General features: G+C 38.6%; 1 pseudogene; it reads right to left on the reverse strand.

Annotated features, from left to right (window-relative positions):
* Nucleotides 1-628: 628 nt before the first annotated feature.
* LOC139032460 (zinc finger CCHC-type and RNA-binding motif-containing protein 1 pseudogene) lies at nt 629-1,733 on the reverse strand (annotated as a pseudogene).
* Nucleotides 1,734-12,949: the final 11,216 nt, after the last annotated feature.

Consider the following 12,949-nt stretch of genomic DNA (forward strand, 5'->3'; position numbering starts at 1 on the left):
AGGTTATTGATACTTCTCCCGACAATCTTGATTCCAGCTTGTGCTTCATCCAGCCTGGCATTTTGCATGATATACTCTGCATATAAGTTGAATAAGCAGGATGATGATATACAGCCTTGACGTACTCCTTTCCCGATTTGGAACCAGTCTGTTGTTCCATGTCTAGTTCTTACTGCTGCTGCTTGACCTGCATAGTTTGATAAAAATTTCGGTGAGAGTGCTTGTGACACCTGGACCCTTTTAAATAAAGTGCAGGATCGGGGCAGGGACCCTTTTTATTTTTATTTTTTTGTCTCTTGAGAAAACTTTATTAACATGAATAACAATAAATCACTCCAAACTTTTGACAGTCTTTATGAAGTTTTTGTTTTAAAGATGAAATTTATTTCATGAATAAACTTTTATAATGAATAAACTTTCATAATGAACTTCTCAAATCTTTTTACTATCTACCTTTCTGGCTCAGCTGGTAAAGAATACGCCTGCAATGTGGGAGACCTGGGTTCGATCCCTGGGTTGGGAAGATCCCTTGGAGAAGGGAAAAGCTACCCACTCCAGTATTTCTGGCCTAGAGAATTCCATGAGCTGTATAGTCCACGGGGTCACAAAGAGTCGGACACGACTGAGCGACTTTCACTTTCTTCTTGGGATAGCATTGTTATGATAGTATTACATTTTCTTTTTTATTCAAATGAACTATTTTAAAGATTAATGATTATTAGCAAATCTTGATGCAAGATAAATATGATACTATAAAATTACCATTTCCTATCAACTATCTAAAGTAAAAAAGTATTTGGTACTAAGTGTTCTTATGTTCAAATTCTAAAAGTAATTTTTAATCCCAAGGGAACTTGGTACTCCAAGACTTAAAAAAATTTTTTTAATGATATTTACATAATATATATATTTTTAATCACTAAGTTCCTCCTCATCACTGAAGTATGTGCTTTTCTTTATCCTTGGGCGTCATGAATCATCTGATGTTGAAGGACTTCCTGAACTGGGTTTCCATTTTTTTTTTTTGTTCTTCAATTTTGGCCTGCTGGAAAGCTATAGCCTGACTGAGGCTGTCAAGAGCAGGATCTTCCCCTTCATCTTCACTTTCTTCTACTTCTTCAATTTCTTCTTCTGGCTCAGTAGTTTTCTTTTTTTTCTTTTTCTCTTTCTTCTTTGGAGGTTCACGTTCTCCAAGCATAATTTTAGGACAGGCATAACTTAAGTGTCCACTTTCCCCACATTCATAACACTTAGATTTATCAAAATAGTTTCGTCTTTGGATGAACTCAGCTGCTCTTCCATTGTCAATAGCAATGCTTGCTTTAATCACTCTACCAAATAACTGTTTGTTGTTTATTGCCCTGGTACAGTTTTGTGCAGAGTCTTTATCCAAAAATAAATGCAACCCCTTTACTCCTCCTGGTATCTTTATCTTTCATTATAGTAACCTTTACAACTTTGCCATACTTGGAAAACACCCGATATAAGTCATTGTTGGTCAGGGAAAAGGGCAGATTGGATACATACACTGTGCTTTTACTTGGGGCCAATCCACCACTCATTTCTTCAAGTGGGGCGGGCCCGGAGGATAGGGCCAGAAGAGCGCAAGCCCTCAGCTCACGTGGGGCTCAACCCCGACCGTTCGTCGCTCCTTGTAGCTGCCTCGGCATCACGGATCCCGGGAAGGGTCAGGAGCAGGAGACGAGAAACTAGATACCGTGCCTCTTCCCGGCTTTCCTGGCAGGGACCCTTTTTAATGTAAGGGTATTGTCACCTCATTGTTCCATAATATAGGAATAGAAGTCTGGGAAACAGTGATAGGACTCTAATTATGTGAGGTTTTATCTACTTTTAACCCCCACTACCCCCAACAACAGAACATGGATGAGGCTGCAAACCTACAGGTTAGTGATCCATGTTCATTGTCTCCATTCATTTATGTGTCTGATGCTGTTCTAGGCAGTCAGGTTTCCTGCGCTCTCAGAACTCACATTTTAGTGGGAGAAGGCCAGAGATAAACAAATGATAAGTAAGATAATTTATCATAGAAACAATATGAAAAAAAATCATGAAATGGGGCAGGGATAGGCAACTTTAGCTACAGGGGTAGGGGATGAGCTCTCTGGAGGGGTAACTTTTGTGCTGAGACCCATGATAAGAGTAGGAGGCAATAATGCAAACACTGAACATATTAGCTAACTAGATTTCTTGATATTAGAGGATTAAGAAGAATCATTTTTTAAACTTCAACACTTGATGAACATCTTTCTCAAGTACTCTGGCCCACAGTCTTGCTAACGTCTATAGTGCAACAAATATATAAAATTTTTCATTCTTTTGGACTTTCTACCACACCTTGATCATTAATGCACAGAATATAAATGTAAAATTGTGATCAGGCCAAATCTCACTTGAATTTAGAATATAATCTATAAAACATCAATTTAATAGAATTTTTATATCAGCTACCTTGCTGTTCTTTCTCAAATAGCAAAGTAATAAAAACTGTCTTTGCTGTTTCTAATGTTTTTCTATAACTGATCTTAACATGAAAAGCTTAATTTCACTAGGTAAGTTTTTAAAAAGCTAAATCTATATAGAATAAAAATTTAGTCTTTCACATGGGATTTTTAATGAAAGCATACTTGAAGTTCTAAGTTCTCAGTCAACTAATGCACTTCATAGCCTGAAACAAAGCAAAATCTTAATTTTTATCATTTGAAGAAAGGAAATTTACCAGTAGGTTTTAAAAGAAATATGCATATATAATTTGGGATTTTTTTGCAAACCCTAAATATTTTTTCATACTAATAAAATCAACATAAAATAATTTTTCCTATCAATATTTTTTTACTTATTTTTAGTACTTTATTGTTGCTTGTGCCAGACAGCATACAAAATGATGTATATGCATCATTTCATGTAATTGTCACAAAACCTTGCATGGATTAGTATAAGGCAATACTAAGAATTCTTATTTTCAGTCAGTTCAGTCACTCAGTTGTGTCCGACTCTTTGCAACCCCATGAACTGCAGCACGCCAGGCCTCCCTGTCCATCACCAACTCTCAGAGTCCACTCAAACCCATGTCCATTGTGTCAGTGATGCCATCCAACCATCTCATCCTCTGTTAGCCCCTTCTCCTCCTGCCCTCAATCTTTCCCAGCATCAGGGTCTTTCTTATTTTATATTGGAGAAAATGAGCAAAATTAGGTATCTTGTCCAAAGTCAGACACAGTGGGAAGCTGTGGAAAGGGATGTTGAACCTAGGCTGGTTGACTTGAGAATCACCTTAATGCTTGAAATTGACAAGCTTCTAAATATTTCATACTACTTTATCCTTTATAATATTGTCATGATTACATTCGTACATAATCTGAATGTTGCTTCTTAATTCTTAGTTTCTTCAGAAATTCAGTACTGAATTTTTAAAATATAATTGTAATGTAAATTTTTATATCATTTTAATATTCTATAATTTTATAGAACATAAACTTATACAATGTTAATATACTATAATTTTTATATAACATATACAATTATATAACTTTATATAACATAAAATTATATAATTTTAATATAATTTTTTGTAAAATAAACTTTATTCTAAAACATATCCCAGACTGCAAGACACAGGTACTATTGAAACAGGTAAATGTATATGTACATTTTATGGTGAAACAAAAAATCTTGACCTTTAAGAAGTCTCTAATGATAAAACCCAATATAAAGATTTGTTTCCAAATTACATATATAAACTCTATCATAATTGTAAAAACAGTGAAAGTAAAACACAAAATTATGTGAACTGTGAATTCAAGTATAAAACCAAGATATATGTACATTTGTATCTGTGCAGAGTGCTTCAAATTAATTGTAGTCTAATTTCAAACAAATTGGGTTGCACAACCAAGTCCATGACAAGTCATAGGCTAGTGAACAGATTTTATTAAATGATGAAAATGATTTATTTCCAAAATCTCCTGCATGATCTGGCATCTGCTGCCTCTTCTCTTTCCTTACCTCAAAAATAAATCAGGTTCTGTCACATCTGATGTTAACCATCACATAGTTTGTTGGATTTGGGGCATTTTTGATTGAGACCTCTTCATTAAATTTGCTTTCCTGTGACATCTTTCTTCATCTGTATGTCTTCTAAATATTTCAGGTACCAAAATCTCATTACTACACGACTGTGTAATTATGGTAGCATCCTTTCTCTTCAAGTGGACATTTAGAGTTCTCTTCAAATGAGTGAAAAAGAATAGCAGAAAACTCGACAAGAACAAGTTAACTTCATAAATACACTTCTTTATCCTTTAATCAGTTCAGTACAGTCACTCAGTCATGTCCGACTCTTTGTGACCCCATGGACTGCAGCACACCAGGCCTCCCTGTCCATCACCAACTCCTGGAGTTTACCCATACTCATTTCATTGAGTCGGTGATGCCATCCAAACATCTCATCCTCTGTCGTCCCCTTCTCTTCCCACCTTCAGACTTTTCCAGCATCTGGGTCTTTTCCAACGAGTCAGCTCTTTGCATCAGGTGGCCAAAGTATTGGAGTTTCAGCTTTAGCATCAGTCCTTTCCAATGAATATTCAGGACTGATTTCCTTTAGGATGGACTTGGGAGTCCAGGGGACTCTCAAGAGTCGTCTCCAACATCACAGTTCAAAAGCATCAATTCCTCAGCGCTCAGCTTTCTTTATAGTCCAACTCTCACGTCCATAGATGACTACTGGAAAAACCATAGCTTTGACCTTTGTTGGCAAAGTAATGTCTCTGCTTTTTAATATGCTGTCTAGGTTGGTCATAAGTTTTCTTCCAAGGAGCAAGCGTATTTTAATCTCTTGAAATATTATGAGTAACTCCTCAGGTTAGAGTTTTAGAGCTCGGATGTGGTGAAAGTTCAGAATGTAGTAAAGGGGACAAAAGTTAGTCGTATAATGTAGGCACATTTTAAAATTCTGTTAAATATGTAAATAGGTTAATGCATTGGGCAGGGGACACATTTCATCAGGTCACTTCTGACTCATCCCTTCTTAGTTGCTTTTTTCTTTAGGAAACTAACATTTTAGTTAGTTTTAGATAGAGAAAATCGCTATTAGGGAATTTCTCTGGCTTTTCAATGGTAACATAGGAAAACTGGATGTTAACATACGAAAGTGAAAAAATAAGTGGTGGTGAACTATCAGAAGAATCAGGTTTCCAAATTTGCTTTTATTAGCAGACTGTTTCTCTACCTCAATATAATTTTCTAGCTATTTATAAGATCCCACCTTTAGCAGTATTAGATATAGTATTCTGGTTAGTATTCTCAAAATGCAATGGCTTTAAGATGAGGTAATTTTATCATTGCTATTGGGACTTTCTGGAAGTTTATAGTGTGTACAGGTTTTTCAAATCCATCTTCCTATTTGAAATCTGAACAAACTGAGGCTCAGCAACAACAACCTGTTGAGTCATATCATGACAGCAAGATTGTAACCCCCGGTTTCTGTCTGCTAGTATTATGGTCACTGTGACTACACTATACTGTTTCTAATCAGTATATGTTTCTAGTCATTATGTTTCCAATAACTGCTAAATTATTAATTTTAAAAATAACCAAAATATATTCATATGCAAAAGTAACAAAACTTTGAAAGTTAATATCTGAAGGTTTTTTTTTTCTTGGCTAGGATTTATGCATATTCTTTATTAGGAATATATCTCTATCTTTTTAGGATGAGTCAAACATTTATGCTTTATTTCACTTAAACTTAAAACCTAAAAGTGTAACACTCTTAGAAGAAAAGAGGAAAATTTCCTTGACACTGATTTTTGGCAATGATTTTCTGGATATGACAACAAAAGCAAAGGAGATAAGTGGGATTATATCAGACTTAAAGGCTTCTGTACAGCAAAGGAAATATTCAGCAGAAAGAAAAAGCAACAGTATTTGTTTTTCTCTTTCTGATTTATTTCACTCTGTATAACAGACTCTAGGTTCAACTACATCACTACAAATGACTCCAAATTTTGTACCTTTTTATTGCTGAGTAATATTCCATTGCATATATGTACTACATCTTTATCCATTCCTCTGGCAATGGACATTTAGGTTGCTTCTGTGTTCTGACTATTGTAAGTAGTGATTCAATGAATATTGGGTTGCATGTGTGTTTTTAAATTTTTAATGCATATATGCAGAATCTAGAGAAAATGATATAGATGAACCTATGAGCAGGGTAGGAATGGAGACCCAGACATAGAGAATGGACACGTGGATATGGGGGGAGGGAAGGGGCGGGAAAATGGAACTGATGTGTATACGCTGCTGCTGCTGCTGTTTAGTCACTGAGTCAAGTCCAATTCTTTGCGACCCCATGGACTGCCGGGCTCCTCTGTCCACGGGGTTTCCCAGCAAGAATACTGGAGTGGGTTGCCGTTTCCTTCTGCAGGGTACATACACTACTATGTGTAAAATAGCCAGTGGGAACCTGCCGTATAGAGCGGAGAGCCCAGCTAGGTGCTCTGTGGTGACCCAGAGGGATGGGCTTGGGGGAGGCGAGGAGGAGGTTCATGAGGGTGGGGATCTAAGTACACATATGGCTAATTCATTTTGTTGTACAGCAGAAATTAACACAACATTGTAAAGCAACTATATTCCAATTTAAAAAAAAAAGAATAGAAAAAGCAAGCATTAAAAAAAAGCAACTTATGGAATAGAGAAAGTATTTTTAAACCATGTCTACTAAATGCTTAATAACCAGAATAGAAATAATTCCTGTAACTCAATATCAAAAAATAAACAAAGGGCTTTAATAAATATTACTATATCTCCAAAGGATACTTAGAAATGGCCAACACGTATCTGAAAAGATACTCAACATCACTAATTAAGAAATGCAAATCAAAACTACAATGAAGTATCTTATACCTGTTAGGATACTGCTTATTTAAAAAATAATGTGTTGATAAGTATTGAGGAAAGGGAACCCTTGTACTCTCTGAGTGGGGATGTAAATTTTTCAGCCACCATTAAAAAGAGGATTTAGTCTCCTCAAAAAATTAAAAATAGAACACCATATGTAGTCCAGTTATTGTACTCATGGATAGATATTCAAAGGAATTGAAATTGGATCTTGAAGGGATACCTGCCTTCTTGTGTTCACTGCAGCATTATTCACAATATTCAAGACATGGAAACAATGTAAATGTTCATTTATGAATGAAGAAAATGCAGTGTATATGTACAATTAAATGTTATTCAGCCTTAAACAAGGGAATCCTGCTGTTTCCAACAATGTGGATGGGCCTGAGGAACATTATGTTAACTAAAAGCAGACACAAAGATGAATATTGCAATGTGGAGTCTAAAAATCATCAAACCATCAATCTAGAAACAGTAGAAAGGTATTTGCAGGAGTTGGAGGAAATGGGGAGATCATATTCAAAGGGTAGAAAGTGTGAAAGTGAAGCCGCTCAGCCGTGTCTGACTCTTTGCGACCCCATGGACTGTAGCCTACCTGCCTCCTCTGTGGGATCTTCCAGGCAAGGGTACTGGAGTGGGTTGCCATTTCCTTCTAGGAGATGGCAGGGATCGAACCCGGGTCTCCCGCATTGCAGGCAGACGCTTTACCACCTGAGCCACTGGGGAAGCCAGAGAAAGTCTGAATTATGTCATAATTTCTGGAGACGTTATTCAGCATGCTTCCCTGATAACTCAGCAGGTAAAGAATCCGCCTGCAATCCAGGAGACACAGGAGACTCGGGCTTGATCCCTGGGTCCGGATGATACCCTGGAGGAGCAAGTGGCAACCCACTCCAGTACTCTTGCCTGGAAAAATCTCATGGCCAGGGGAGCCTGCTGGGCTGCGGTCCATAGGGTGGCAGAGAGTCGCACATGGCTGAGCCACAGAGCACGCACATTATCCGGCACGGTGCCTAGAGCTAACCGCACTGTGTCCTTGGCACACGTGTCCGTAACAGCCTGGGTGAGAGGGAACTTTGGGAGGTGATGGGTCTGTCTGTGTTCCTGATGGCCTCATGGGCGTAGCTTATCCCCAGGCTTAGTGATACGTACACACAAAATATGTAGAGCTCTTTACATGTCAGCCATACCGCAGATGATTGAAAACAAAACCTGTAGACTTTAAGAATTTTGCTGCTCTTTGATGCTGTTCACTCACTGGGAATAGACTGGTGCTGTGATTTCTGGAGACCTTTGGGCTTCCATGTACCACTCATGCTCATGGAGAAGCAGCATACCCTGGGGAGGGGTGTGTTCTCACTCCGATCCACAGCGGTCGTGTCCACCAATCTGGCCAGAGGTGCGGTCTACACGCTCCTCCGTCCCACCTACCTCTCCCCCTTTAATCTTAGCCTTTGAGTGGACACGTGAGTCATTTGAGACACTGAGTAAAATCACAGCATTTTCATCGGCATATTCACTTTGTAGTTTTACTTGCCTTTTGATGGAGGCGGAAGTCTCTTCTCGGGGATGTCACCAGTTAATTATTGTGCATGCGTGCTAAGTTGCTTCAGTCATGTCTGACTCTGTGCGACACTATGGACTGCTCGGCTCCCTCTCTCCATGGGATTCTCCAGGCAAGAATACTGGAATGGGTTGCCATGCCCTCTTCCAGGGGATCGATCTTCCTGACCCAGGATTGAACCTGCGTCTCTCATGTCTCCTGCACTGGCAGGCAGGTTTTTCACCACTAGCACCACCTGGGAAGCCTGATTGTTGTGGAGCAATCATCAAATACTCAGGCTTCAGTAATATGTTGAACTATGATTTAATCATTTTCCTTCAGAAATGTATTGTTTAGCTGCTGAGTTGTGTTCAACTCTTTGCAACCTCACGGACTGCAGCATGCCATGCTCCTCTGTCCTCCTCTCTCTCCCAGAGTTTACTTAGATTCATGTCCATTGGGTCGGTGATGCCATTCAACCATCTTGTCCTCTATCATCCCCTTTTCCTCCTGCCTTCTATCTTTCCCAGCATTAGGGTCTTTTCCAATGACTCAGCTCTCTGCATCAGGTGGTCAGATTACAGGAGCTTCAGCAGCAGTCCTTCCAATGAATATTCAGGGTTGATTTTCTTGCAGTCCAAGGGACTCTCAAGAGTCTTCTCCAACATCACAGTTCAAAAGCAACAATTCTTTGGCACTCAGCCTGTCTTATGGTCCCACTCTCCAGTAGTCATGTATGGATGTGAGAGCTAGACCATAAAGAAATGTATACTATTTTCATTTTGAATGCCCAGTGACTAATTAGTTTTAGTTGGATATGACTGCCTTAGCAGCAACAGTCTCCCATTCCCTCACATCAGATATTGAAATAATTGAGTGTGTTTAGATGAAAAACACTGCACTGGTATGTTTTAATAAATTAGGTTTTCAGAAATTCATAGATGAAATGAGCATGCATCTATAATATTTATGTTTTTTTTCCATTTATTTTTATTAGTTGGAGGCTAATTACTTTACATCATTACAGTAGTTTTTGTCATACATTGAAATGAATTAGCCATGGATTTACATGTAAATTATTTATAGATTTTTAGAAGTTCAGAAGTCTAAATACATTTACTATAAACCACAATGAGAAACTGTTGAGAAACCACACTGAGAAACCATACCTCTTCAAGGTGGCTTGTTATAAACCAAGGAGCTCACATTTCATCCATGTAGAGAATCAATAATGGAAGAGGAAGGGGCATACTCTCACCCTCCCCTCCTCTCCCTCATTGTTTGAAAACATTGGGAAGAAAACTAAACACTTAAAATATTCAATCAAAGCTAATATATAAGATATTAGTAGATATTTGTCTCAGTGCTACAATATGTGGAATAAAGAAACCAGAGTGAACTCAGGGTCTTCAAGGATCACATGCCTACCTAATATGAAATAAAACGGGGAAAAACACCCTGAAAAACACCAAATGGACACAACGCAAACTAAAGAAGTTGGGGTAACACAACAGCTAAAAGTTTCGTGGATCTCCGTGGGCGCTGACAGAGACTGGGGGCTGGTACAAGTGAGGCAGGCAGTGGGGCTTCACTCTGCTGCTGCTAAGTCGCTTCAGTTGTGTCTGACTCTCTGTGACCCCATAGACGGTAGCCCACCAGGCTCCGCTGTCCGTGGGATTCCCCAGGCAAGAACACTGGAGTGGGTTGCCATTGCCTTCTCCAAGCTTCATTCTGAGTAGGCTGCTAACGTGTGCTATATTGACTAAGGGACCACCTGTTGCAGATTCGGTGGTACGTGTTTATTAACACTGCTCCTGTAACAGGACTCAAGGGACCCATGGGGAAGGGATATAAGTAGGAAGAGGTCAAGGAAGATTACTATTAACTGAATGTAAATGATGGGCTTGAATGTAAATAATGGGTCTTGTGGTAGCTGAGAGGAGAGTAGTTAGCCCTGAAGCAAAACATCTTGAAAGACTGCTTAATGGAGAAATGGAATTCTTTAATCAAATTGTAATCATTCATTACAGGAAAGATTACAGTGATTGTGAGGTGCCATTACCACTTGCCACAGTAGTATAAGATTTGTATCAGCTGGCTTTTAGTTAATTATGTTTTCCTGGAGTCTTTTTTTTTTTTGTCTTAATAATGTTTCAGAAAAGATTGGAATCTGTTCTTACCAGTGCCAGAGTTACTCCTTAAGGAATAAAGTAGTTTTCTCAAGAACCACATTAATCCTTTTAAAACTAATAACTATTTATGAAGGTACATTAATTTTTAAAATTCTACATATACCTTAATTACAAGGACCAATTGTAGGTACTAGAGATAACAGAACTCCCAAATGAGATAGACATATAGATATGATTTAAGGTAATTCTACTTACAAAAGTTAGAGAAATTTCTGATTAAACAAGTTAGATTTCATTTGATCATGATAATGCATGCTTCAGTTCAGTTCAGTTCCTCAGTTGGTTCCAACTCTTTGCGACCCCATGGACTCTAGCATGCCAGGCTTCCCTGTCCATCACCAACTCCTGGAGTTTACTCAAACTCATGTCCATTGAGTTGGTGATGCCATCCAACCATCTCATCGTCTGTCATCCCCTTCTTCCCCTGCCTTCAATCTTTCCCAGCATCAGGGTCTTTTCCAATGAGTCACTTCTTTGCATCAGCTGGCCATAGTATTGGAGCTTCAGCATCAGTCCTTCCAATGAATAATCAGGACTGATTTCCTTTAGGATTGACTGGTTTGATGTCCTTGCTGTCCAAGGGACCCTCAGAAGTCTTCTCTAACACTGCAGTTCAAAAGCATCAATTCTTCAGTGCTCAGCTTTCTTTATGGTCCAACTCTCACATCCATGCATGACTACTGGAAAAAACCATAGCTTTGACTAGATGGACTTTTGTCAGCATAGTAACGCCTCTGCTTTTTAATATGCTGTCTAGGTTTGTCAATAGCTTTTCTTCCAAGGAGCAAGCGTCTTTTAATTTCATGACTGCAGTCACCATCTGCAGTGATTTTGGAGCCCAAGAAAATAAAGTCTGCCACTGTTTCCATTGTTTCCCCATCTATTTGCCATGAAGTGATGGGACCAAATACCATTATCTTAGTTTTCTGAAGTTGAGTTTTAAGCCAGCTTTTTCATTCTCCTCTTTCACCTTCATCAAGAGGCTCTTTGCTTGGATAACTAATTTCTTCATTGACCTGTACCTTTCTATGTACTCTTCTATTATGAAAGGAAAATAGATTTTCTTTAAGTCCTCTTCTTGAAGTTTCCATTCTCTTACCCCTATTTTTTAATCATTTTATTTACTTATTTTGTTTTAGGGTATGCTGAGTCTTCACTGCTGGGAGGGCTTTTCTCTAGTTTCTGTGAGTGGGCCTACTCTCTAGAAGCTGTGTCAGGGCTTCGTATTGTTGTGGCTTCTCTTGTTCCAGAGCACAGGCTCTCAGCACTCGGGTTTCAGTGGTGGTTGCACATGGACTCAGCAGTTGTGGTTCTCAGGCTTAGTTGCTCCTTAGCATGTGGGATCTTCTGGATCAGGGATCGAACCCACGTCTCTTGCATTGGCAGGCAGATTCTTTACCACTGAGCCACCAGGGAAACCCTCATACCCCCATCTTAATTCATCCTCTTTGCCTTAAACATGACTTGAAAAATAAGAGTTTTTGTAATGAAGGCAGAATCTGTCAAACCCTAACTGCAGGAAAAGGAGTGTGCTCAGGTTGCATAAATGGATGGAATTATCCCAAAGGAAGACAGAGGAACCGACCTTGCACATACACATCTTGGTTGTTTGCAGCAAGACTCCTCTGGTCTCATCTCTGCTACAATGTAAAGGTCAAAGTAACTTCACACAGCCAGCTTCTCATCTCTGTATGCTGACTAAATGTCTCAGGATGATAAAGTTGAACTAATGGGAAACTAATCTGATTCTGTTTGCTTCTCAGAAATGTGCAGATTATGCTTTCCAGTTGAAACAGTTCTATATACAAACACCTTAAAAACCCAGTTCTTTTAGATCTCTAATATCTTCTTACTGAAATATACTTGACTTACATTATTATATTAGTTTCAGATGTCCCACAGAGTGATCCAGTATTTTTACAGATTATACTCCATTAAAAGTTATTACAAGATAATGGCTGTGTTTCCCTGTGCTGTACAACACTATCCTTCTTGCTTATCTATTTTATACATAGTAGTTTGCATCTCTTGATCTATGTCCCCTAGCATGCTCCTTTTCCCATCCTACTGGTCATCACTGGTTTATTTTCTATACCTGTGAGTATTTCTGCTTTGCTATGTACATTCATTAGTATTATTTTTTAGATTCAGTATATAAGTGATATCAGGGACTATTTGTCTTTCTCTGTCTTAACATTTCACTAGACATAATATTCTGTAGGTTCATCTCCATTATGACAAATGGCAGAATTTCATTCATTTTTATGTTTCAATAATACAACATTGTGGTGGCTTC

This window comes from Odocoileus virginianus, chromosome 3, assembly GCF_023699985.2.
Source record: "Odocoileus virginianus isolate 20LAN1187 ecotype Illinois chromosome 3, Ovbor_1.2, whole genome shotgun sequence".
In the NCBI taxonomy this organism is placed as follows: domain Eukaryota; kingdom Metazoa; phylum Chordata; class Mammalia; order Artiodactyla; family Cervidae; genus Odocoileus; species Odocoileus virginianus.